This window comes from Rhinichthys klamathensis, unplaced genomic scaffold, assembly GCF_029890125.1.
Source record: "Rhinichthys klamathensis goyatoka isolate OS25496 unplaced genomic scaffold, OSU_Roscu_1.1 h1tg000225l_1, whole genome shotgun sequence".
NCBI classification, from domain to species: domain Eukaryota; kingdom Metazoa; phylum Chordata; class Actinopteri; order Cypriniformes; family Leuciscidae; genus Rhinichthys; species Rhinichthys klamathensis.
In genome coordinates, this window is record NW_026606749.1 from 1885029 (window position 1) to 1909072 (window position 24044).

A 24044-nucleotide genomic window follows, 5' to 3' on the forward strand; every position below is an offset into this window, starting at 1 on the left:
GACATAGGCGAAACAGCTCGCGCGCCTATTGGTTGCTCTGCAGCAAATGCAGCAGCCTATCGAGAGAGACTCTGCGTGACGTAATGACCAATGGGGGCAATTCGCGCCCATATCGTCACGTCCCGCCAGAAGGGGCGTGGTCTCACCCTATAAATATGCTCGTTAGGCTGGTACAAGCTGGTTTTTATCGCTGAAGCGAACCAGAGCGTATTCCAAGCACGGCAAGATACGCAGTACTCGTTCCCTCTCTAGAGAGAACCGAGGTTACGTTAGTAACAGAGTACGTTCTCTTACGAGAGTATCTCTCGTACTGCGTAATAGCTTACGCTAGGGGAACACAATGCAACACGCCGTGCGTACAGGGATCCAACACCAAAGTCCCGGGGGCCGAAGCCCAGGGCTCATGTAGTGCATAATCACCATAAACTCACATAGAGTGGAGGAAGAGAGGCTGGAAGCGTCATTCCCTATAAAAAAGCACCCAGCGGGGCTATCATATGACAATAAAACGCGCAGCCAGGGTGAAAGCTTTCAGCCTGATCTGGGTGGCCATACGTGTGTCAACACTCATGGGGCTGCAGTAAACTCAGCATCTGGGCCGCACAGCGGGGCAGATAGCACTGAATTTTAGACCGCCAAAAGCTTAGCTTGTAAGGCGGGTACCTCCAGGTTATAGTATTTTATAAATGTAGACGGCGAGGCCCAGCCCGCGGCCGTACAGATATCTTGCAGGGAAACCCCGCTCGACCACGCCCACGAAGAGGCCACGCCTCTCGTGGAGTGCGCTCTGACACCCAAGGGGCACTGTAGGCCCTTCGCAGAGTAAGCGAGCGCAATGGCATCCACTATCCATCTGGATAGGCTCTGTTTTGAGGCGGCGAGTCCCTTGGAACGCCCGCCAAACAAAACAAAAAGCTGCTCCGTCTGTCTGAAAACAGACGAGCGTGACACATAAGCTCTCAATGCCCTGACGGGGCAAAGGAGACTCGCATCCTCCTCCTCACTGAGAACCAGAAGGGCGGACAGGGAAATTACCTGGGCCCTGAACGGTGTATTGAGGGATTTCGGGACATACCCGTGCTTTGGTTTGAGAATGACCTTCGAGTCATTAGGCCCAAACTCCATACACGACGTGCTTACTGAAAGCGCCTGTAAGTCCCCTATGCGCTTCACTGAAGCGAGAGCCATGAGAAACACTGTTTTGAACGACAGGTGTTTCATGTCCACCAGCTGGATTGGCTCGAACGGGGCGCCTTTCATGGCCTCCAGGACCGTGGAAAGGTCCCACGTCGGGACTGAAGGGGGCCTGGGAGGGTTCAGCCTCCCAGACTCACACCTGACTGATACCAGTCGGTTATTTTCCAAGGTTCCAGAGCTGAAACACACTGAAGGTCGACCCTGAGGCGAAACAGACCCGCTGTCCATGCCCTGGGTGGAACCCGCGCTTTCAGCCACATCTGCAGTGGGCGCATGCGGAGCAAGCCCAACTGGAGTACAGAGGCTGCTGAGGCCATCAGCCCCAGCATTTTCTGAAACCTTTTGAGCGGAACTATCGCGCCGTGGCGGAAGGATTTCGCGCCGCGCTGAATATTTAGCCCGCGCTCTGGTGACAGGCGTGCTGTCATGGACAGCGAGTCCAACACGGTTCCCAGAAAGGAAATTTTCTGACTGGGAGACAGTGAGCTCTTCGCCCAATTGACTGTGAGGCCCAGCTCCTCGAGGTGCTCGAGTAATGCGGCCCTGTGTTCTATGAGCTCCGATCGTGATCGAGCTAGAATCAGCCAATCGTCCAAGTAGTTCAGGACTCGCATGCCCTGAAGTCTCAGGGGTGCGAGCGCCGCGTCCATGCACTTCGTAAATGTACGAGGTGCTAGGGACAGGCCGAACGGCAGGACTGTGTATTGATATGCCTGGCCCTCGAAAGCGAATCTCAAGAATCGCCTGTGATGGGACGCCATTTGTATTTGGAAATAGGCGTCTTTCAGATCTATTGACATAAACCAGTCCCCGTGGCGCACTTGCGCGAGGATTTTCCTGGTCGTAAGCATTCTGAACTGGCGCTTCACAAGCGCTCTGTTCAGCTGTCGCAGATCTAAAATGGGTCTGAGACCTCCATCTTTTCTTGGTACCAGAAAATATCTGCTGTGTAGGCCCCCTTTGCTCTGAGCTTGAGATAAAGGTTCTATAGCACCTTTGCTCAGTAGTTTCGCTATCTCGGCTCGAAGTAGATGAGATACTTCGTTTTCCACCGTCGTCTCGACGCGCGCCGTATAACGGCGGGGACGTCGAGCGAACTGTAGCGAATAGCCTCTATTTATAGTGTTCAGCACCCATTCTGATACCCCAGGAAGCTGTGCCCACACTTTCGCGTGAATAGCTAGGGGTAGAATGAGATCTGGGCTCTGGCCGAGACATAGTGACGGCAAGAGAGCTCCGGCGTGCTGTAACGCAGACACTGTGTTTACAGTGTGTGAGGCGGGGGGCGCGCCGATCGCGGCGGGCAGCCTGGCCGCGCTCAAAACCCTTATAGCAGTTTGCTGAGGGAGAGAGAGCGGGGCGAGCCCCGTGGGGCTTAACATGTCTGTGACTGAATGCGTGTTGGTTTCGTTTTCACAGAACCCGTGGGACATGTGGTGTGTAGTGTTTGTGGGCACTGAGACGTAGGCACATTCACTACATTTAGTGCACAATCGACATGAGGCGATTTTGTTTGTGCGAGCCCTGCATTTTTGCGGGCTGTGTTTGTGTGTAGAAATGAGCCCTGGGTTGTAGGCATTTTCAATACACTCGTAACACCATCGGCTGTGGCCGGAATACCAGAAAATACACCATTTATGTGATTTATCTGGGTCGCCGTGGGAACAGCATTTGTGTGCAGGCAAGCGGGCATGGTACTGGCTTGCTTACTGCAAAATACACTGGAACAGTCACATTTTCTGGAACTGAACGAGCGAAAATTTCAGTGGAAGTCTGGCCACGGCGAGACTGAAACACCGTCGATTTCCTAGGAGGCTAGGAAGACTTGTGTTGGTTTCGTTTTACAGAAACCGTGGTAGTGTTTGTAGGCACTGGGTTGTGGGCACATTTACTACATTTAATGCACAATTGACATGCGTCGATTTCATTTGTGCGAGCCCTGTACCGTGGCGGGCTGTGTTTGTGTGTAGAAATGAACACTGGGCTGTGAGCATTTTATTACACTTATAACACCATCGGCTGTGGCCGGAAAACCAGAAATACAATGATTACATGATTTTTCTGGGTCGCCGTGGAAACGGCCTTTATGTGCAGGCAAGCGGGCCGTGGTACCAGCTTGTTTACTGCAAAATACACTGGAACAGTCGCATTTTCTGGAACTGAACGAGCGAAAAGTTTTTGGTGGAAGTCTGGCCGCGGCGAGACTAAATTATCTGCTGCGAGAGCCGGGATCGAACACGGGTCTATCGCGTGAAAGCTTCGGGTTCCGCCACTGGGCCACAGGGAGAACTACACTAGCGCAAGCAGATAAGAGAGCGTCATCACAGTTTTGTGTGTGTCGGCGTTTGTATGCAGGTGTGCGTGTTATACAACAGGCTCATTGCTGCAATAATGACATTTTCAGCCGCTCAAACTAGGAGCTGAGAAATGTTTAAGAAATGGAGATTAGTCCGGCCTCGGCGGGGACTAAAACACACTCTTTTTTCATTTGCCGGTGACGCACGCCCATGGGGCCTTTGGGTGATAATTTACTGTGGTTGGGAGTCAGTGGAGGTAAGGAAAAGCAGGTGGTCAAGGGGTCATCTTGAGTGCATTTGTACGTTATAGCCTAAAGGGTTAAGGGGGCATTTACCTCTCAGGGCCAGGGAGAAATAGGAAAAAACAAAGTATATCTCTCCTGTGAGGGGAGGGCAGAAATAAGGCCTTGGAGGACGCAAGATATAAAAAAAGACAGACACTGCTTCTCGATCTCTCCTCACTGACTCACGAATGTGTATTGGTGACGAAGATCTCTCTTGCAAGAGAATAAATACTTTATAAACTATTAAATTGGACTCAGAGTGTCTCTTACTCAGTGATGATGTTTTTTAGAAATAGGAAAAGCCACAACAATATCATTATAATCAAATGAAATAGGAAGTGACAAGTTAACACACCTTTTCAATGTAATATTTATAAGCAGCGTTTAAACTAGAATGTAACGTTTACATTTCATTCAGTATTACAATCAAATAAGAAATGAAGTCACGTTTCCAAAATAATTCTACGAGAAAATAACACCGAAAACAACGTGTAAATAACATTACATTCATCAAATGAGACATCAGCTAATCTCTGACAAAACAGAACCATGTTTTTAGTAATAACCATAATTTAACCATATAGCAGTTGAAATAAAACCATAGTAGCCACAATTATGTACTATTGTCTTACTACAGACTCCATGAAATGTGCTTTAAAATCATAAACCATAAAATGTAATATACTATAATAAAGCCATGGTTAATTTTCATAATAGGTACACACAGCGGTCACAAGTTAACACGGGCACATTGTCTTGATTCAGCCAGCTGCATAATGTCACTGCGAGAATAAAATCGTGACTTCAATCCAAAAATCTGCGGTAAAGCTAGTACAGTCAGATAGCTCATTGTGTTTATTACTGTTGTCTCACGGCGCAACTCTTTTTTTTTGCGCGTGTTCGAAACCATTGCTGATTTTTTTATTTATTTACCATACTTCAGCTGTTATGGGCAATCTAACCTAGAATTTGTCCTCTTTACAAGAATACCAATATCATGTAACGAGCAAGTCTGCATTTATTAGACAGCTTAATATCGCGCAAGTTTGTGCTTTCAGAATCAATGAATCTGCTGCAGTCATTCCATCACATCTGAGGTGAGGACCTGAACCGGAAGTTGGTCACCAGATAAACCGTAACACCGGCACGTGCATGCACGTCAAATGGACGGAGCAGATTACAATGGTAGCGCAATAATTCTAACCATATTCTTAAATATTTTGCTAACATATTTTGCATCCAAAAGTTTAAGCACTTGCCTCACTGCCCCTGATATGATTGTAAGTCGATTTGGGTGTACAGTAGTACATAAAATGTGCTATCATTCATTAATTCGTTGGAAATGCGTAGTGCCAAACACTAGTCCCAAACAGATAAATGAAATAACTTCTTCCAGTGCGTAGATCCAGTAAAACTCAAAAATCAGATAAAAGATTTGCACACAAAAATTGGTCAAAAAACTCACACGATTTTATTGTCCAGAGGCCACAAATAAAGTGCAAAAAAGTGTACATATTTAAAGTCAGATTCAGGTATATTACATTGATAACGGTAATAAGGTTGTAAATGACCGTAGGTGTATGCTTGAAAACACATGGCACATTGGCACTGTTGAAGGGTTGAACCAGAACATATTTTGTGCACCTTGCACTTTTTTTTGCACTTTATTTGTGGCCTCTGGACAATAGAATCTTGTGAGTTTTTTGCCAATTTTCATGTGCAGATCTTTTTTCTGATTTTTCATTTACACCAGCATCATAAACTGCAGTGTATATTGCTGCCGACTGCAGCAATGGTGACAGACTTTATTATTTAAAGACAGACATAATAAACTATGCGTGTTTCAGGGTACAAGTACACATTATGTCTGAATACCTACAAATACTAATGAGAGTTAGATTCACACAAAAAAATCTCACGAATAAAAATATTCTTAGTTCTTGAATTTTTCCAAGAACTGCACTTATTCTGCGATGGACCGGCCAAGGAGACAATTAAACCATTAAAATCTAAACTCATATTTCCTGCAGATATTTGTACAAGTAGTCATGGTACAATATCTGTTAAAGCTCTGTTGAATTACAATTACCTCTGGCTATTACATGTAACAGTCCAGTTGTCCAGCCACAACATATTAAATATATAAACAATGTCCACTACTATTTCAAATGTCATTGCCTTTTTTGATGCTTCAAATGCACTCTATGCATGTACTAAACATGTGAACACATTACACTCATTGTGCACCTCTATCACAGTTCACAGAGTACACAGTTTACAGTGTACAGCAGCATCATATGGGAGTTATACGTAGTGTAAACTAAACTGAAAAGGGTCACTAATATCTTCCCATATGAAGCCTCTCTGAAGAACAACACAGGATATTTTTAGTTTAAGGCAGATCAGTCAATCACCCAGCATCCATTTGTGACTAGCAGCAACCCTGTCCTTATTCCTGAAGCAACCATTCCCCATGCAGCTCCTGTTTCCCTTTTCCATTCACTTGTTTTCACTTCTTTGTTTTTCATTATGAACCCAGTTTATGCGGCAAGGCGAAGACTTAATAGATAGTGGGCTACTTCAAAGCACTCCACCTGAAAGGCCATCATTCACCGGCACTGAATTAGCATTAGCAGGAGAGCTTGCATGATTATGCAACGCGCTCCTCCCCATGCAAACAGAGGAGGTAATGGAGCTCTTCAGCACTGCACAAATCATTTGCCAGAATGGCATTGGACACAAGAATTCATCGATGGAAAGCTAAAGGCAAAAATAACTAATAGTGATGTCAACTTGATTAGCCTGAAACATTTGCAGATGTGGGTACTAAATGCTTCGATCCATGTGTTTTATTACTGCTAAGCTGTTCTAAAAAAAAAAAATCAGCTGGATAGATTTTTTTAGCAATAAAGTAATAACTAAATCAGCCTACAACCATCTAAAAACACTGCATGAATCAGACACTTTGTGTCCAAACAAGAACAAAAGAAGCTTATTTATCTATTCATTTCCAGCAGGTAGGTTACTGCAGTGGACTCATCTTGCGCCTTCACAAAATACAAAATGCTAATACAAAACACTGCTGCCAGGCTCCTAACCAATACCAAGAAAACTGTAAAGCATATCACACTGACTTCCAATGTCATTCTAGTCCATTTTAAAGTACTTTTAAATGTATATGTAAGGGATAATCCATAGCTATGTTAGTGTAGTGGGACTTATTGTGGCTCTATAATTAAACTGATGTGTCGGGGGTAGTGAGGGTCCAATCACGAGCAGGAGGGACAGTATAAAAAGGAATTGAAGTCACCTCTTGCGTGTGCTTGCCGTCTGAGTCGCGTCATTGCTCGGGGACCGCCCCTTCTGGTTTTCGTTGCTGTTTTCGCTTTGAGGTAGGTGCTATTTGGTAGTGATGGGCAGATCGAGGCTTCGTGAAACACTTGCTGCGTCCCAATGTGCATACTATGCCCTAAATAGTATTGACAATTACTAATGTCACATACTATTTAGGATGGATAGTATGCACATTGGGACGCAGCTACTGAAACAGTTGAAGCAAATGTGCCGTATTGTGTCGAGGCTTCGAAACAATCCGACACCTGTCTCCATGGTGACACCTAGTGGTCAGAACAGGGTAAATGCAGCAAAAACATTTACACTCACAGCTCCAATGTGAAAACCTGTCAAATAAAAATCTGAAGTTGATTGTTGAAATTTGCACTCGCAGACAATGGTCACAAACCTGTATTCTGAATCTGAAGCTGCAGACAAGCAGTCACAAATGTGTAAAATGCCATTCACAGAATTACAATGACAGTCACAAACATGTAAAATATATTTGCACTTCTTCTAACATTGCAACTTCTCAAATCGGTCACTGCAAGTTCAAATTTCGCGCCTTGACTTTTGCTACTCTTTTCGCGATATATGAGGTGCAAAACTGATTTGTGCACTTGTAACTCAGTAGTGGCGAGAGAGAAAAGGGGGCGGGAGTGGGGGTGTTCAAAGGAGCCGTTTTATTGGTTGGCGCCTAGCCAATGAAATGGAACTTCTATTTTACGCGATGATGTCACGAAACCCGCCTCCTCGTGGATGTTCTGAAACGCTAACATGGCTTAATGCATTAGACTTATTTAAAAGACATAAATGATATTATCAAACTTAGTAAACACCATACTAATAATGTATACAACAGAAAAACAGATGAGCACAGAATATGACGAAAGAAAGCAAATTTGTGTTCAGTGCAAATAAACCAGCTGCCTGTGTTTTATTAATAATGTATAACGAATTGTGTTTTTTTTTTTATAACTGTTGGTCCATTAAGCATCATTAAGCGTTTTCTTGGTTTTCTATGAGAGGAAAATACTAAACGCACTATTAAACGAGTTGCGTTCATATTCTGCTCAATTGCTTTTCTGTATGCTTTATTTATGGTGTTTCCTGAGTTTGGTCTTTTAATGCCACTGCTTAATTTAACGTGTTGCGTTCATATTCTGTGCTCATCTGCTTTTCTGTAGTATGCATTATTGTGTTTACTAAGTTTGATAATATAATTTATGTCTTTTAAATAAGTCTAATGCATTAAGCCATGTTAGCGTTTCAGAACATCCACGAGGAGGCGGGTTTCGTGACATCATCGCGTACAATAGAAGTCCCATTTCATTGGCTAGGCGCCAACCAATAAAACGGCTCCTTTGAACACCCCCGCTCCCGCCACCTTTTCTCTCTCGCCACTACTGAGTTACAAGTGCACAAATCAGTTTTGCACCTCATATATCGCGAAAAGAGTAGCAAAAGTCAAGGCGCGAAATTTGAACTTGCAGTGACCGATTGAGAAGTTGCAAGTGCCAATTTGAGGTTGTACTGTGAATTTGAATGTTAGAAGTGCAAATTTGTATTACAAGTTTGTGTCTGTCGTTGTATCTTTGTGAATGGCATTTTACACATTTGTGACTGCTTGTCTGCAGCTTCAAATTCAGAATACAGGTTTGTGACTATTGTCTGCGAGTGCAAATCTCAGCGTTCAAGTTCAGATTTTTATTTTACAGGTTTTCACATTGGAGCTGTGAGTGTAAATGTTCGCGTACACGTACGAATATTTATTGTACAAGTTCTCAAATTCACATCTACATGCTTTTGATACACACTCCGAACTATTGATTCGGAACAAAAGATCCGTAAAGGTTTCGAAGCTTCATGAAGCAGTGTTTTGAAATTGCCATCACTACTATTTGGCTCGTTAGTAAACACAGATGCGGGAGCTTGTATAAACGATTGTGTCGTTCATAGCGTCAGGATAATTACATGCCTCTCTTGCAGTCCCGGGTCTCCTGATGCTTTGAGGTAACCTATGTGTGCGTTGGCTAATTAGTTAGCACCCCGATGTGTGATGTGTTGTAATACATAGTTCCCACATGACGTCACAACATACGGGCATTTGCCGACCCGGCGCCATTTCTGTGGGCATGTTTCGGGCAGAATATTAGAAGAAGCTGAAACGAGTTAATTTCGTGATAAAAAGTGAAAATGGTCATCTCCTGCTGGGTCACTGGATGTTCAAATCGTGCCGGAGGTTCAGTTAAATTTGGATTTTACAGTATACCCGTCTTTAGAGTTCATGAATGTGAGAAGACTAAGCTTTTGTCAGAACAACGACGGAGGTTATGGCTGCGAGGATAATAAACAAGTTAACACTTTGCAGTTTGAATGATGTCCTGTATTAACATAATGACGAGGTATTAAAAACCATAGTTTCCACTGTTCGATCGCGCGCGCGACTCACACACACACACACACACACACACTCCAGCACTGCAATCTCAGATTATGTCCCTAAAGAACCCGCGTATAAAGTAGTTCCGCATTACATTAATTTGCACGCGAGTTTTATTTATTTTTATACCGTGTATATTCATGCACTGAACTGTGACGCCCGTACAGTTTCGGTTCAGTACGAATACATGTACCGTTCCAACCCTATTCTACACTGTACAAATAAGTACATGCATATTACAGAAAGCACCGATGACTGTTATAAGGGCTGTTATGAAGGCTATGGGTTTTTAATAGACAGATAGTCTAGCATTACGCTACATACATTCGCTATGATGACAACTTTTCCATTGATTGAGCAAACGTCACCAACCCAACCCTCGACAAACTGATTGTACGCCTCCAGTGATTTCCAGGCTCGGAATTGCTCACATGTGTATAAAATACCAGATAATGGTAACGTTACACATGATAATACTGTATGAGGCAAAGCTGTATAATCAGTGCTCGGTGCTTCCTCCACACCATTTATGACTGAAATTTTCGCATTGTACCTCTCTCTGTCTTGTGTTAATAGAGTCTCTTTGTAATCTCTGCCACTTTGTCTCTTCATGATTTTCGTAACATTATAAACCGAAAGAAATATTCGAAATTTGCTTGTAAAACTTTGTAAACAGAGCAGCTTATGCCCTCAAAGACGGCGTCTCCGGGGAGGTCACGTGACATTAATTGGCCTGTGGGAACTATGTATAACTGTGTGGGTTATAGCTGTGGGGATAGCTCGCTGTGTTGGCTCTGGGCGGCATCCGCTCTCCCTTTGCATGTCCCTCTCGCATTCCCGTGCTTTGGGGGATGGTGATGTTCGGCGTGGGGTGGATGGGCGTCGGTTTATGAATTAAAGGTACGTGAAACGTCCATTTTGTGCAGCGCCCATTCTGTCATATATTGCAAATATATGTTTGTTTGTATTTTAGGAGTAATAGATGTTCTGCGGCGCCTGGTGCTGCTTGTACCTTCAGATTATTTACATAAACTCTCTTCCCAACGCGTGTGCTCACAGCCTTGTGTGACGCTTGTTGTCCAGTACGTGTCACTGTGATCGCGGGGCGTTTTTTTTACTACTAGTCTTTCAAATTGTGTGCTTGTTTGTTATCTTTCTTTTTTTGTATCTTCAATTGTTATTGGTTTCTTAACTGAATGTTTTGATTGTTTTGCTTTGTCAGTGTTTTGCAGTATTGTACTGTATTTGTTTTGAGGTCTGTCATTTCCAATGTGTTTGATTTTTCACTTTACCGTGTTCATGTACAGAGACTCATGTGAATGTCAGCAGGACTTATCAGTGGCATCTGGTCCCTGTAAAAAAAAACAGAAAAAAAAAAACAGCTGTGAACATGCTGATATCAAGGGTTGCACAATTTTGGGAATACATTTGAATAAATTTGAGATTTTTCTGGTTACAATAGCGATGACCACCAGGTTTGCTGTGCCTTGTAGGTGCGCAGCACCTATTATACCTATTATATAATATATAATATATATATATATATTAGGGCTGGGCAAGTTAACGCGTTTATTATCGTGTTAACGCATTAATTAATTAACCCCGACAATTAGGGGTGGAACGGTACACAGAAGTCACGGTTCGGTTCATACCTCGGTTCAGACATCACGGTTCGGTACGATTTCGGTACAATGGAGGGAAAAGCAAAACAAAAATGCAGAAGGCATTGTATTTTTTAAATAAGTTTTATTAATAAAGGCATAGAACCAGTTTATTTGTAGTGCACTGACAATAGTTTTATATAATTAGTTTATTAATTAAATTAATAAAAAGACAAAAAGACCTTGCGATATGTTTGGTAATTGTACCTGAATTAATTTAAAATTAATTTGCTATATTTCAGATCAATATATTTGTTTTCCTTAATTTTAATTAACATTATTAATTAACAATGTAACATTATTCTCATCTGAATTATAAATAATTGATTTCTGTATAAAATAATACTACCATTAATAACGCATTCGATTTTCTTTTTTAATCAATGTAGAATGTTTAAGATTAGTGCTCCGAGGACGAGAAATGAAAACCAATGCGATGAATGTCCAAAAGATGGGACCCACAGACTGTTTTGAAATGGAGTTGGATAAATATGTTTTGCTTTTAAAACAGTGTGCGTGTGTGTGTGTGTGTGAGAGAGAGAGAGAGATTTTGGTTGGGTGACAGTTGTAGGTTACAGTTTGACAAGAGTTTACAGTGTGACAAAAGCACAATGTTGTGTTTTATTGCGAGTGTACACAAATATAAGTAAACACTTTGCAGGTTTAATGATCTGTATGAACAAAAATGACGGAGTATGTTTTTTATGTTTTCACTGTTCGATCGCGGCCGCGCCTCTCTCTCACACACACACACACACACACACACACAAACACACACACTCCAGCATTGCAATCTTGACATCGCAGCCTGTTCATTATGTGGTCACACCAAACGCGAATAGAGCGTTAAATTCGCGTCTAGTTCAACGCTAGTCCAAAGCGAATAGGACGCACGTATAAGCCAACGTTTGAAGTGAACGCGCGTTCAGAGCAAAGCCGATGGTACAGATTATGTGTCCCTAAAGAACCCGCGTATCTAACAGTAGTTCCGCATTACATTAATTAATTTCCACGCGGGTTTTATTTATTTTTATACCGTGTATTCTCCGTGTAAATTCGTGCACCGAACCGTGACGCCCGTACCGTTTCGGTTCGGTACGAATACATGTACCGTTCCACCCCTACCGACAATTATTTTATCGTGCATTAACATACTTTTTTTATATTATTATTATTATTTTGAAAGTCCGTTGTTTACTGACTCTGAATACACATACAGACAAACACAGGAGGGGTGGGATTGTTGATCAGTAGCCTGGCTTGGGATGGGCGTCATCACGCGTCTCAACCAATGAGAGCATTTGTGGTGAGCCTAAGAATGCTGCAGCGCGGAACATAAAAGATCTGATGCGGACAGAAAAATGGAAAAAGGTACCGAACTCTTAAATGGACATTTTCATTTTAAATCTCTTCCAGACGGCAGAGTTGATAGAAGCAAAGTTATTTGTAACCAACTTAAATGCAATTCACACCGTTGATGCCAGCAAATCACCCACCCAAACAAACAGTGTAGGGAGGCTTCGGAGTGGGAGTGTGGGAGAACTATAGATAAACAAAAGAAAGATAACAAATGACATAGCGAAGTGGGTAGCTACAAACTGCAGGACGATTAGTATTGTGGAAGATGTTGGTCTGAAGAACGTTCTTAGGATCGCAACGAATGACTGCACGTATGAGCCTCCCCCAAGACGCACCATCACAAGAAGAAAACATGAATCGTATGAAAAGGAGAGGACTACAAAGGCAACGGCGTTACAATGTGCACCAACTGTTGCCCTCACCGGAGACTACTGGACATCGCTGGGCAACCATAATTACCTCGGAGTTACAGTGCATTATATTGATGAATAGTGGGAACTGCATTTACATGCTCTGGCAGTAATGAAAACACAGAGAGACATTTTGCTGAAACGTTCGCTGAACATTTTATTCATGTTGCACAGCAGTGGAATGTCTCAAATAAAGTCGGCACACTTAGCACAGATAGTGCAAGAAATGCAGAAAAGTTGTGGGCCATTTTAAACACAGTCCAGCGAGTGCTGCAGAATTAGAACAAAAACAAATTGAACATGAACAAAAGAAGGAGTCCATTATACAAGACATTCCAACCAGATGGAATTCGACTCTGGACATGATAAAAAGTGTCCGCAGAAACGAACAGCCACTGAGGGATGTTCTCACCACACCAAGATCACCATGCCAACTACAGCTGAAATGGACAAACTGGAGAGGTTGGAAATGCTACTGGAGCCCTGCAGGTATATTTTACGTCATATATTTCTCACTGTCCTGTCTGAGTGCATGTGAGAGAGAAATAGTGTGTCTGTATGTGTGTGTAAATATAGCATAAATATGTAGAGGACATTTTTATAAGTAAATGCAAAACATTTGGGTGAAATGGGTTTGATTTTTTGCAGGTATGTGACTGAACTTCTGGGAGGAGAAAAGTATGTTTCATGCTCTGTGGTTCTGCCTGCTTTATGCCATCTTTTTCGGGTGATGGAGAGCTCAGATGATGACCCGGCCTATGTGGTGAAATTCAAGTCTACATTCAGAACAGACCTGGAGACACGCAAGGAAAATGCCAACATTGCATATCTGAAGATTGCTACCGCATTGGACCCGAGATTCAAGGGCCTCAAGTGTATACCCAGAGCTGAGAGAGGTGAGGTGTGGGCCTCAGTCACTAACTTACTCAAGGAACGGAGGGTTGTTGCAGAGAAACCTGTGGAAGCAACAACATCAAAGCCACCAAAGAGAAAGTTTGCCCTATTGGCTGCTTCATCAGAGTCTGATTCTGAACACGAGGAAGACTCAGTTGAGAACAGTGTGCGTCGATACAGAGCAGAGCCCACCATCAGTACAGAGGCCTGTCCGTTACAGTGGTGGTCCAAACATGCAGGCTCACACAGCAGGCTGGCCTCCATTGCACAGTACTTGGCCTAACCTGCAACATCCGTACCCTGTGAAAGGTTGTTTTCTCTTGCTGGTAATATTGTACAGAAGAAGAGAATTTCTTTATCATCTGAAAATGTGAATGACCTTGTGTGTCTTAGCACAAGTAAATGTAAAGTTGGAGGAATGGATAAATGCTGTTAATTTTGTAATTTTATAACTACTCAACCTGTATCGCTGAAAGTTTTTTTTTTTTTTTTTACTGAGATTCTCCAAAGGAGAATGCTGTAACTTTTTAACAAACTAAACAAAACGTTAATGCCCTGGCAGTGGCAAATAGTTTTGTTTTTATTTAATTTAATTACATTAATGTTTAAGTTGAGATTTACTGGAAATATTTTAACTGCAACTAACTTGTAACTGCTGTAAAAAAAAAAGCACCTTATTTGTTTAAAGTGTTTGAAAACCAAATGTTATTGCACTTTAGTTCATATAGCAGTACTTTTAAAATAAAAGTACACAATACACTACTTTTGAAATAATTATTGAATTTTGTGCATACTGTTAGCCTGGGAAAACTTCTGGCAAATTTAGATTTGCTCTGCAAGTTAGTCTGGCAAAGAGCTCATTCAAGCCCATTTCTAATCCGTCAAAATCGCGGCACCAATCAGAAACGTTGGTGCGGGCTTTACACGATGACGACAGCACAGCGACGGTGAAGCAGATTTTGTACATTTACAAACATGGATACCGCCGTGGAACTAGGGGTGTGACGGTTATAGTTGAACACTGTCATTAGAACTCTATAACCGGCAAAACCATGTTATAAAAATATTTTTTTCACAAAAATGTATTATCATAGAGAATGTTTAAATACTAATATCAGCTTACGAGGGAAACGGAGGCGGAGTTACTGGTGCTTCGGAGGCTGCTACTGCTGGAGATGATTCAGGAGAGGTCTGTGCCCCTTTACCGATCAGAGCTCGCGCTGACACGGAGTAAAGCCTTGTTTATACTCGACGCGTCCGCACGAGTGCGAAGGTGTGCGCGGCAAAAATGATGCGTTCGGTGCGCAAGACCCCATTTCGCTTGGCTGTGTGCACGGCTTTTTTTGTAACAGCTCGCGGCGCCGCGTCCAAGGATGAACGACTTCAAGCCGAATCTGCCCGAGCATGTACGTCTCACCGCACCGGCACGCAGTTTGCGCGTCTAAATTGCAAAGTTCATTGCAAAGTTTTTTTTTGTTAAGGTGTTGTTTACTGTGTGTGATTTATTTAAATGGAAAGCACATTCACTTCTAGTTGTCTTGCTGTTCATTTTAAATAAACGTAGAGCAAGTAGCTAATCAGTGTCTGCTCTATAACAGACGAACGTCGCTCTGCATACGTCATCTCCTTCATCGCTCTGATTGGTTTTAGGTCTATCCAATTGCGCCCAGAGGCATTTGAGCTATGTCCGTTGGTCTTGGGCTTTTTGAAAAGATTGCTATCGACGTGGCTCCCTTCTCTGGCGGGAAAAGAGATTGAAGTGGAACGAGCACATCGCGTGTATACAAAGGCTACATCAGATCGTGCTAAACCATGGGTCTTTCTCTTTAAACTTCTGCGATACACGGACAGGGAGCTCATTCTGTGGGCTGCTAGACTGCATGCCCTGGTGAAAAAAAGCGATGGAGCAGCGCTGTCCTTCTTTCCAGACTTTTCTCCTATGACTGCAAAAAGAAGAAGTGCATTTGCACCAATTCGGAGGGAAATGCGGGAAGCTAGCATCCAGGTTTTTCTTCCTTTCCTGCAACGCTGAAGGTCATTCTCTATCAAGGCAAGCCAAAAATGCTGTACTCCCCGGTGGAAGCAAGACACTTTCTCGGTTTGCCAGTTAGCCACTAACCCCCGCTGAACTTCAGCTGGTAATTTGCTGAGACGTTCTAAGTACTAACTCGTTAGGTGACTGTTATTTCATAGAGTTCACCTCACTTTATTTTGGACGTCATAATTATTGAAACGCTGAGCTCTCACTATTATATTTCTTATCGGGTTGTGTGACGTGAGTTTTTTTTACATCTTTTATTTACGTGTATCTAAATGTCGTATTATTTTTATTTTATATATTTTTGACTTTTTATTTATTTATTTATTTTTTAATGTATTTTTTCTTTTGATCTACTTGCTAGCCATTATGTTAGTATTGGGCCAATGTTGGTGCTTTAGTAATGTGCAGGTTTCTGTTGACGCTACGTATCGTATTAAGGGGGGTTGGTGGATCAAGGTTTGTTCTTGGTTTGATCCCCCATAGTTTATTGGAATATGGTTATGTTTCTCCAAATGGTGATGGGTGGTTTGATGGTTGACTCAAATGGTTTCATTTTCTAAGTTGTACTTTGTTTTATCAAGCAGCATTTCAATTGGATACTTATGACTGAGCTTAATATTCTAAGTTGCAATATAAATGGCCTAAATGGGCCTCACAAACGCACAAGTTTTTTGGATTTTTTACAAAGAAGAAAGATTGATATAGCGTTAGTGCAGGAATCCCATTTGAAAGAGGAGGATGTACGCAGGTGCAATAATACACTGTAATGAATTGCTGTAAAAATTTTGCAATAAAAAGCAATATTTTACAGCAGCTGGCTGTTTTCTAATAATACAGCATATTACTGTAAACTGCAATGCATTCTGGGGTCGCGGGGCGGTTTGATTCAAAATACAGAATGTTGCTGTAAATTTCAAATCTACAGAGGCATTGTGATCTTCAACGGTCGTGTCGTCGACTTTCGGGTAGCGGCAAGAGGAGTGATTCTCAACTCTGTGGTAAGTGACTTATTATTTCAGTTTCTTATTTTTATGTTGTGTTACTCGTAGACTATGAAGGTAACGTTATATTCGCGGTTCATATTGGTAACCGAGGATCACGCATCCTCCGTACGGGGCACGAGGGAGACTTGCGCGGGGCTTCAGCATCACGGACGCGGTAGTATTTCACACATTCCTCGGGATCTATGGGCTCCTATGTTAAGAAGAATTACATGCTTTAATGACAACAGTTGGTATTCACACGAGCTTCGTGTTGATCTGCACACTTCGTCGTGATTATTTTATGGTGTAAATCAAATCAAAATCAAGTCATCTGTTAAAATGGGCGCCGAAATGAAAACGCCGTTGCTAAACCTTGCGTCAGAATCTGAATGTTGCTGTGTCGCATGTTTAATATGCCGGTGTAAAAATCCCTTACATTTCAGTACGAATATAGGCTAGCCTATATCCTATATATTTTAGCTATAGCCTGTGTGTGTAATTTGGTTATTGTTTTCATAATTCCTTTGTTAATTTTATTTAAAAGAAAGAGTTCCTGCACTCTGAATAAAATATAGTTTAAATTTAAAAAGCTGAAAAATAAAAATAAACTATTGTCACATGTGGTATTGTTTTAGGAGACACTTTGACAAGTGGACACTGGAAGACCAAGTTGTGTGTGAGGAGAGTATTCAGCCCAGCTTCCTGTCTGGCCTTGCTACTGTTCACTGCATATTACATAAATCAGGAGGAGGCAGCCTGCACCTTGGAGTTCATTTAAAGGTAATGATTGAATTCTTAACAACCTCAGTACATTTTACACATGTATTCAATATCAGAACTTGCCTTTAGATATATTATCTGTTGACTTAATTAGTTAAATCAGGTGTTTTAATTAGTGGACATAGGGTTAGGGTTGGGGAGGTCTTCCTGAGAGGTCCTCATGACTGGAGTTGAGAAACACTGCTCTAACAGATTTCAAAAACATGATTACAAGCATCAAAACTTAAAACCAATCCTAATTACATATTGTCTGTTTCCTGACCCATTAGGTGCTTTGTAAGAGAGGAACAAAGAAGAAAATTGCCATCTAAAACGACAGGCCAAATGGTACAGAAGAAACAGGTTGCAGTGAACCCACATGTTGCCACTCTTCCCTGCAAAGTGGTGTGTTATCAGTGGAATTTCTGAAATGTAAGTAGTATACACACACACAAATATCTTTTTTTCCTTTAATTGTAACCTTTTAATGTTCTTTATCTGACTCTAACTGTATCTGTCATCCCTCTGTCTGTCTCTGACTGTATCATTATGTTTTGTAATATATCTAATGAATTGTCCTTTTCAATATTTCTAGCCACTCTTTGCATCCTGTGATGGAACAGCATCTGGAGCTGAATTATTCTCCATTTTTGATCATAAGTTTTTTGGACTCACTTGGGGCCTTGTTGTTTGGACATGTTTGTCTGGTAATGAAGTGGTGAAAATTAATTCGTGTCTGTCTTTTTCAGAATCATTTTATTATGATCATTTTGGTCAACTTGTGGTTTTAAATGTAATTTGCGTATTTCTTCTTTGTGTGAAGGGCCATGACGGCTAATTTGTTTCAAGTAATTAAAAAAATATTTAATTTCATGTCCATTTAAAAAAAAAGTTTGTAAATAAAAATGAAATCAAAATAATAGAAAATACACTGTTTTATGACTTTTTTTCATGCATATTTTAAAGTTATAAATTAAATTGACCTGTTTTTCAAGATTAGGATGTTGAATAATTTGTTTGTTTTGTGAAGTAATAGGGGAATTAAGTTGTGCGTTATACAGCACTTAATGTATTTTAAAATAATTGTTTAAAGCTTATGCAGTTGATAAATAATTAACATTTAAAATTCAGCTGCCGAAAACGTAATATGACGCGATGTTGAAAAAAAAAGCGTTTTTTCAACCCGGTCAAGGAAACTGTCACATTTTCTACTACATTTGTGCCTTATGTCTTGCAAAACTATTTTAAATCCCACATTAACTTTTCATATGGTATTTTATATACACTGTTAAAAATTTCCTGTAAATTTTACAGTAAAATACTGGCAGCAGGGTTGCCAGCCAGTTACTGTATTTTTTACAGTAGCGTTTCTGTAATTTAATTTACAGACGCTACTGTAAAAAATACAGTAACTGGCTGGCAACCCTGCTGCCAGTATTTTACTGTAAAATTTACAGGAAATTTTTAACAGTGTACGTTTTATGAAGTAGTATCTCATTCATCTACTGATACTAAAACAAAAAGTGTCCTAATTTTGGTGCGGAGGACTTTAAATATCACTGTTTTGGATAAAGGCTGTGACTTGGATGGTAGAGTAACGCACATAAAAACAGTTGTGGAGAATAGGAATATTGTATTTCTTTCAATCTACGCTACATGTACTCCTGACCCTGCTTTCTTCTCTTTACTTTCAGTTTATCTCTTGAAATTCTCTGGCTTTGAAATTGTAATGGGTGCAGATATGAATTCTGCAATGTCCCATACTTTAGATAGATCTGGTCCAAAGGAATCACACTCCCAAGCTTTTTGTTCTGATAAATTACGGCAATGTGCAACTTCATCCTCACTGGTGGATCTTTGGCGATTAATAATTCTGCTAGTTCATTCACTTTCTTCTCCGCCCCTCATAAAACCTATTCACGAATCGACTATATTTTTATTTCTACTTCTTTAGCTCCAGCTGCTCAAGATATGGATTTTTTCTCCCTATCTCTGTCTGATCATGATGGGAATTTGATGCCCCTAGATGGCGATTCAACCTTAAGCTGTTACAGGATGGAAACTTTTGCAGTCAGTTCAGAAAAAGGTTTGCTGAGTTCATTGAAATTAACCTAGGCTCGGTGGATGGTCCACGAACACTTTGGAATGCGGTTAAAGGCTTTATAAGGAATAACTCAATTTCATATGCCTCTTTCCTCCAGAAAAAACGACACAAAAGATAGTTGAGCTGGAATTGCAGCTTCAGAACTTGACAAGAGATAAATCAACGATTTTTTTTTCGGACAATACACTCAGCAAAATCATGGAGGTTAGGATTGAACTCAACTCATTACTGAGATCCAGGGCAGAATTTTTGATTCAAAGATCCAGGCAGAATTACTATTTTCAGGGGAGTAGACCAAGTCACCTTTTAGCTCTGAGATTACGTAATAGTGAAAAGTTTGCTAACATTCCTGCGGTGAAATCCCAATCTGGGGACATTATGACAGATCCTAAAGATATTAATACCACTTTCGCTCTTTTTATTCTAACCTTTATACTTCTTCTAGTGGTGACCCTGACTCTTCTGCATCCTTTCTATCCAATCTTGATTTACCTCGGCAGTCAGCCAGATATTCAGATTCTGAATATCTGGCTGAACCGATTACTCTCCAGGAGCTGGAGTTACCAGCTAAATCTATGAACAAGGGGAAATCCCCTGGCACAGATGGTATTCCAATCGAATTATATACAACTTTTTGGTCTGACTTAGGTCCTCTAATGTTGGATATGATACATTTTTCAGTTTCGCAAGGTTCATTTCACTCATCGATTAATATAGCTATTATTTCTCTCCTTTTAAAAAAAGACAATGATCCGACTTCCTGTTCTAGCTATCGGCCACTTTCTTTGATAGGGACGGATGTTAAATTGTATGCTAAAGTGCTGGCCCGACGTTTAGAGAGATTTATGAATAGATTAGTTCATTATGACCAGACAGGGTTCATTAAATCTTGTTCCGCCTCGGATAACTTGCGCAGGCTATGTCATATTGTTAATTCAGCGAGTATGTTGACTTCCTCTTGCGCAGTATTATCTCTGGATGCGATGAAAGCTTTCGACCAGCTAGAATGGAACTATTTGTGGTTGGTTCTACAACATCTGGGTTTAGGGTCAAGTTGTATAAACATGATTAAAATTCTGTATACCAACCCAGCAGCTGCTGTTCTTACAGGTTCAGTTTGTTCAAATCCATTCTTTATACAGCGAGGTACTTGTCAAGGTTGCCCGCTTTCTCCTTTGTTGTTTGCTTTATCCTCGGAACCCTTAGCTCAAGCGGTCCGACAATCTGAAATTATCTCCCCAATAATTATAAGAACACACACCATCATATTTCATTGTTTGCTGATGACATCTTATTGTTCTTGGAGAAACCGTCACATTCTATCCCCCAGGTGTTGAATTTATTTGACCATTTTGGATGCCTCTCTGGGTTTAAAATGAATTGGAGCTAGTCATGTCTGCTCCCCCTCAATTCTAAAATTGACCTCACACCCCTATCCATATCCATTCCGGTGGTTCAATCCTTCAAGTACCTGGGTATAGATATCTTCCCATCCCTTCAGAAAATTATCTAGAAAAACCTGAATAGTATTTTAGCAAAAATATCCTCAGACTTGGAAAATTGGTCTCGTCTCCCTACTTCTTTTCATGCTCGTATCTGTAATTAAAATGAATGTTCTTGCAAGTATTGATTTCTTTTCATCTATGATTCCCCTTCCTCCAACTGCTGGCTTCTGGAATAAACTCGATGCATGCATTTCTCTTTATATGTGGGATGGGAAACGTCCTCGAATCAAGCTGACTACCTTACAGTGTGGCAGATTACATGGAGGTCTGTCTTTCCCTAATTTTAGACTTTATGCTCAAGCCTTTACCCTTCGCCCTTTATCAGTCTGGTTTGATCCTGATGCTTCTGTGTCATGGAGAGCCATGGAGGAATCTATGGTTTATCCCTATGAACTGAAGCATCTTGTTTTTTCCGGGGTTCCACTGAGGCAGTGTAAATCTCAGTTTGGTCCTATTGTAACTCATCTTCTCTCTACTTGGAGGGAAGTCTAAAAGCAAACACAAGTTACAATCTGGCATAGGTATTCGCCTATTTTCCATAATAATAATCTTTTGTCTGACAAGGCCCCATTTCAATATCCGCAATGGAAAAAAAAAGTAAATACTTTGGGAGAGATCTATGATGATATGGGTCTAAAATAATTTCAGAACATTAAAGCTCAATATAAATTTACAAGGTACCTCTTTTTATATGTATTTGCGAATAAGATCGGCCCTTCGGGCATATGGGTGCCTTGGGACTCCCATTTACCTATTCACCCACTGCGCAAATTAATCCTTCCTTCTGAGAGATCTCCCTCTTCTGTGTTGGTTATTTATCGGTATCTTCTTGAGCATTCATACAAACCCTTATCTATTACAACTGTTTGGGCCAAGGATCTTAAGATGTGCATGTTTTATTTTCGGATCAGGTATGGAGGATGTTTAAGCTGTCTTCAAAGAACCCCAATCATCAAATGATACACTGGAAATTACTACATAGGGTTTACTTGACTCCTATGAAACGTTTCTATATGAATCTATCCCCCTCTCCCAAGTGTAATCTTTGTTCTCAATGATCTCTAGGTACGTACTTGCACTTCTTTTGGGACTGTCCCTCTCTTTCACCTTTTTGGACCCAGCTCTCACAGGACTTATCATATCTGTTGGACACTGATATTTGTTTGACCCCACACCATTTTTTTTAACGACTTAAGGGACCTAACCTTATCCATTCAACAAAGACATTTACTGTTAGCCGCTCTCACAGCGGCAAGAAAAATGTTAGTTAACCCTTTCACACGACGATCACACCGGTGTGATCAGTCTTGGCTGGTCCCTGGCGTACGATCACACCGGTGTGATCAGTCTTGGCTGGTCCGGAGCGTACGATCACACCGGTGTGATTAGAAAGGTCAGTGCATCACGTGATCAACTGCCAAATTCAAACCTGATTCAAACGCGCTCAGTGCTGTCATATATCACAACTATTCAGTGTTTTCAACCACATAATGTTTATTTTAGGTTTCAGACATTTAAATACACCTAAGTACTAGCAAAAAATTATTTTGAGTTTGTAAAATACACAATGATCCCAGCCGGCACATGACCGACCTTCAACGTTGAAATATGGTTGAAATAATGTCAGTTGTCGTTTCAACGTTGAAACAACGTTGAAATAACGTTTAATGCTAAATGGTTGAAAAAGGTTAACAAACACTTCTAAATCAACATTGAAATTTTTACAAGATCTGTACGTTAAAACAACGTAATGTTTTCAGAAAAGTATTCACAGCTGTAAATATAATTATTATCATTATTAACAATAATTTCAACCACAAGAGAGCAGCAGAAACTTTGCCTTAACGAGATTTTGTGTGGATTTACAATTTTGTGTGCTTGCCGTTTACCATGCATATGAAACCACTTGTCAAATTAAATAACAGACTGCAAATCAACACTTCGCCATATTGGTCGTTTCACCGTTTTACTTTTGATCATGATTGGTCTTTCAGGAAACTGGCCAATGACAATGTCCGCGCCTATTCATGTTTGAAAAATACGTCCGTTACTGTTTGAGTCGACTCATGGCACGTGAGCACAGCAGTTTGCAAATATTTCTCGGTCGGAGCAGATTATATTATTTGGTTAACCACCCAGATATTTACCCATCGCGATATTTCTAGTTAATTATATTTCGCGCAAAATTGCTCAGGTGGCTCAAGTTCAAGGAAGGACACCGAGAGAGCAGAGAGGCGGGATTTTGAGCGACGACGAAGGTAAGTTAATTTATAATGTGAAGTTGTATGACTGAAACACGAATGTTAACGCTACAGTTAGCTAAATTAACTTATTAACGAGGGTCAGGAAATGCGTTTCGACATTTCACTTAACTACTTTTGCCACCATTGTGTTTTTGCAGTTGCTACGGTGATTTTCAGAGAGACAAGTGTTGTGTAACGTTAACGTTAGGTCGACCGCCAATTTAACGTTAGAAGCTTTTATTTTTTTCACTATTTTTCAGCTATTTAACTCTAGCTAGGCCTTATTTGTATGGTTAATTCCCCTATGAATCTGAAGTAAGTTATAGCCGCGTGTGATTCGGTAGCGTTAAGCTAAGATGGGGGCAGTTTTGCAAGGTTTTTTATTTGATAATAAGCGTCATATAACATTGGCGTACCAATGAAATGTTAAAGGACAATGGGTGCTTCTTATTTTTGCATCTTCGTTGTTGTCTTGTTCGTGAAGGAATCGTTCTTTGAACAGGTTCTTTTTAGTGAACCTTTAGTGAAATC

The 24044-nt window shown here is 41.1% G+C and overlaps 1 long non-coding RNA gene across 1 annotated transcript; it reads left to right on the forward strand.

Moving 5' to 3' along the window:
* The first annotated feature begins 17507 nt into the window (after window positions 1-17507).
* Window positions 17508-18513, forward strand: LOC130099234 (uncharacterized). Its single transcript, XR_008808368.1, has 3 exons — window positions 17508-17682; window positions 17964-18093; window positions 18257-18513. It is a non-coding gene; the product is annotated as an uncharacterized LOC130099234 (long non-coding RNA).
* The last annotated feature ends 5531 nt before the right edge of the window (window positions 18514-24044 follow it).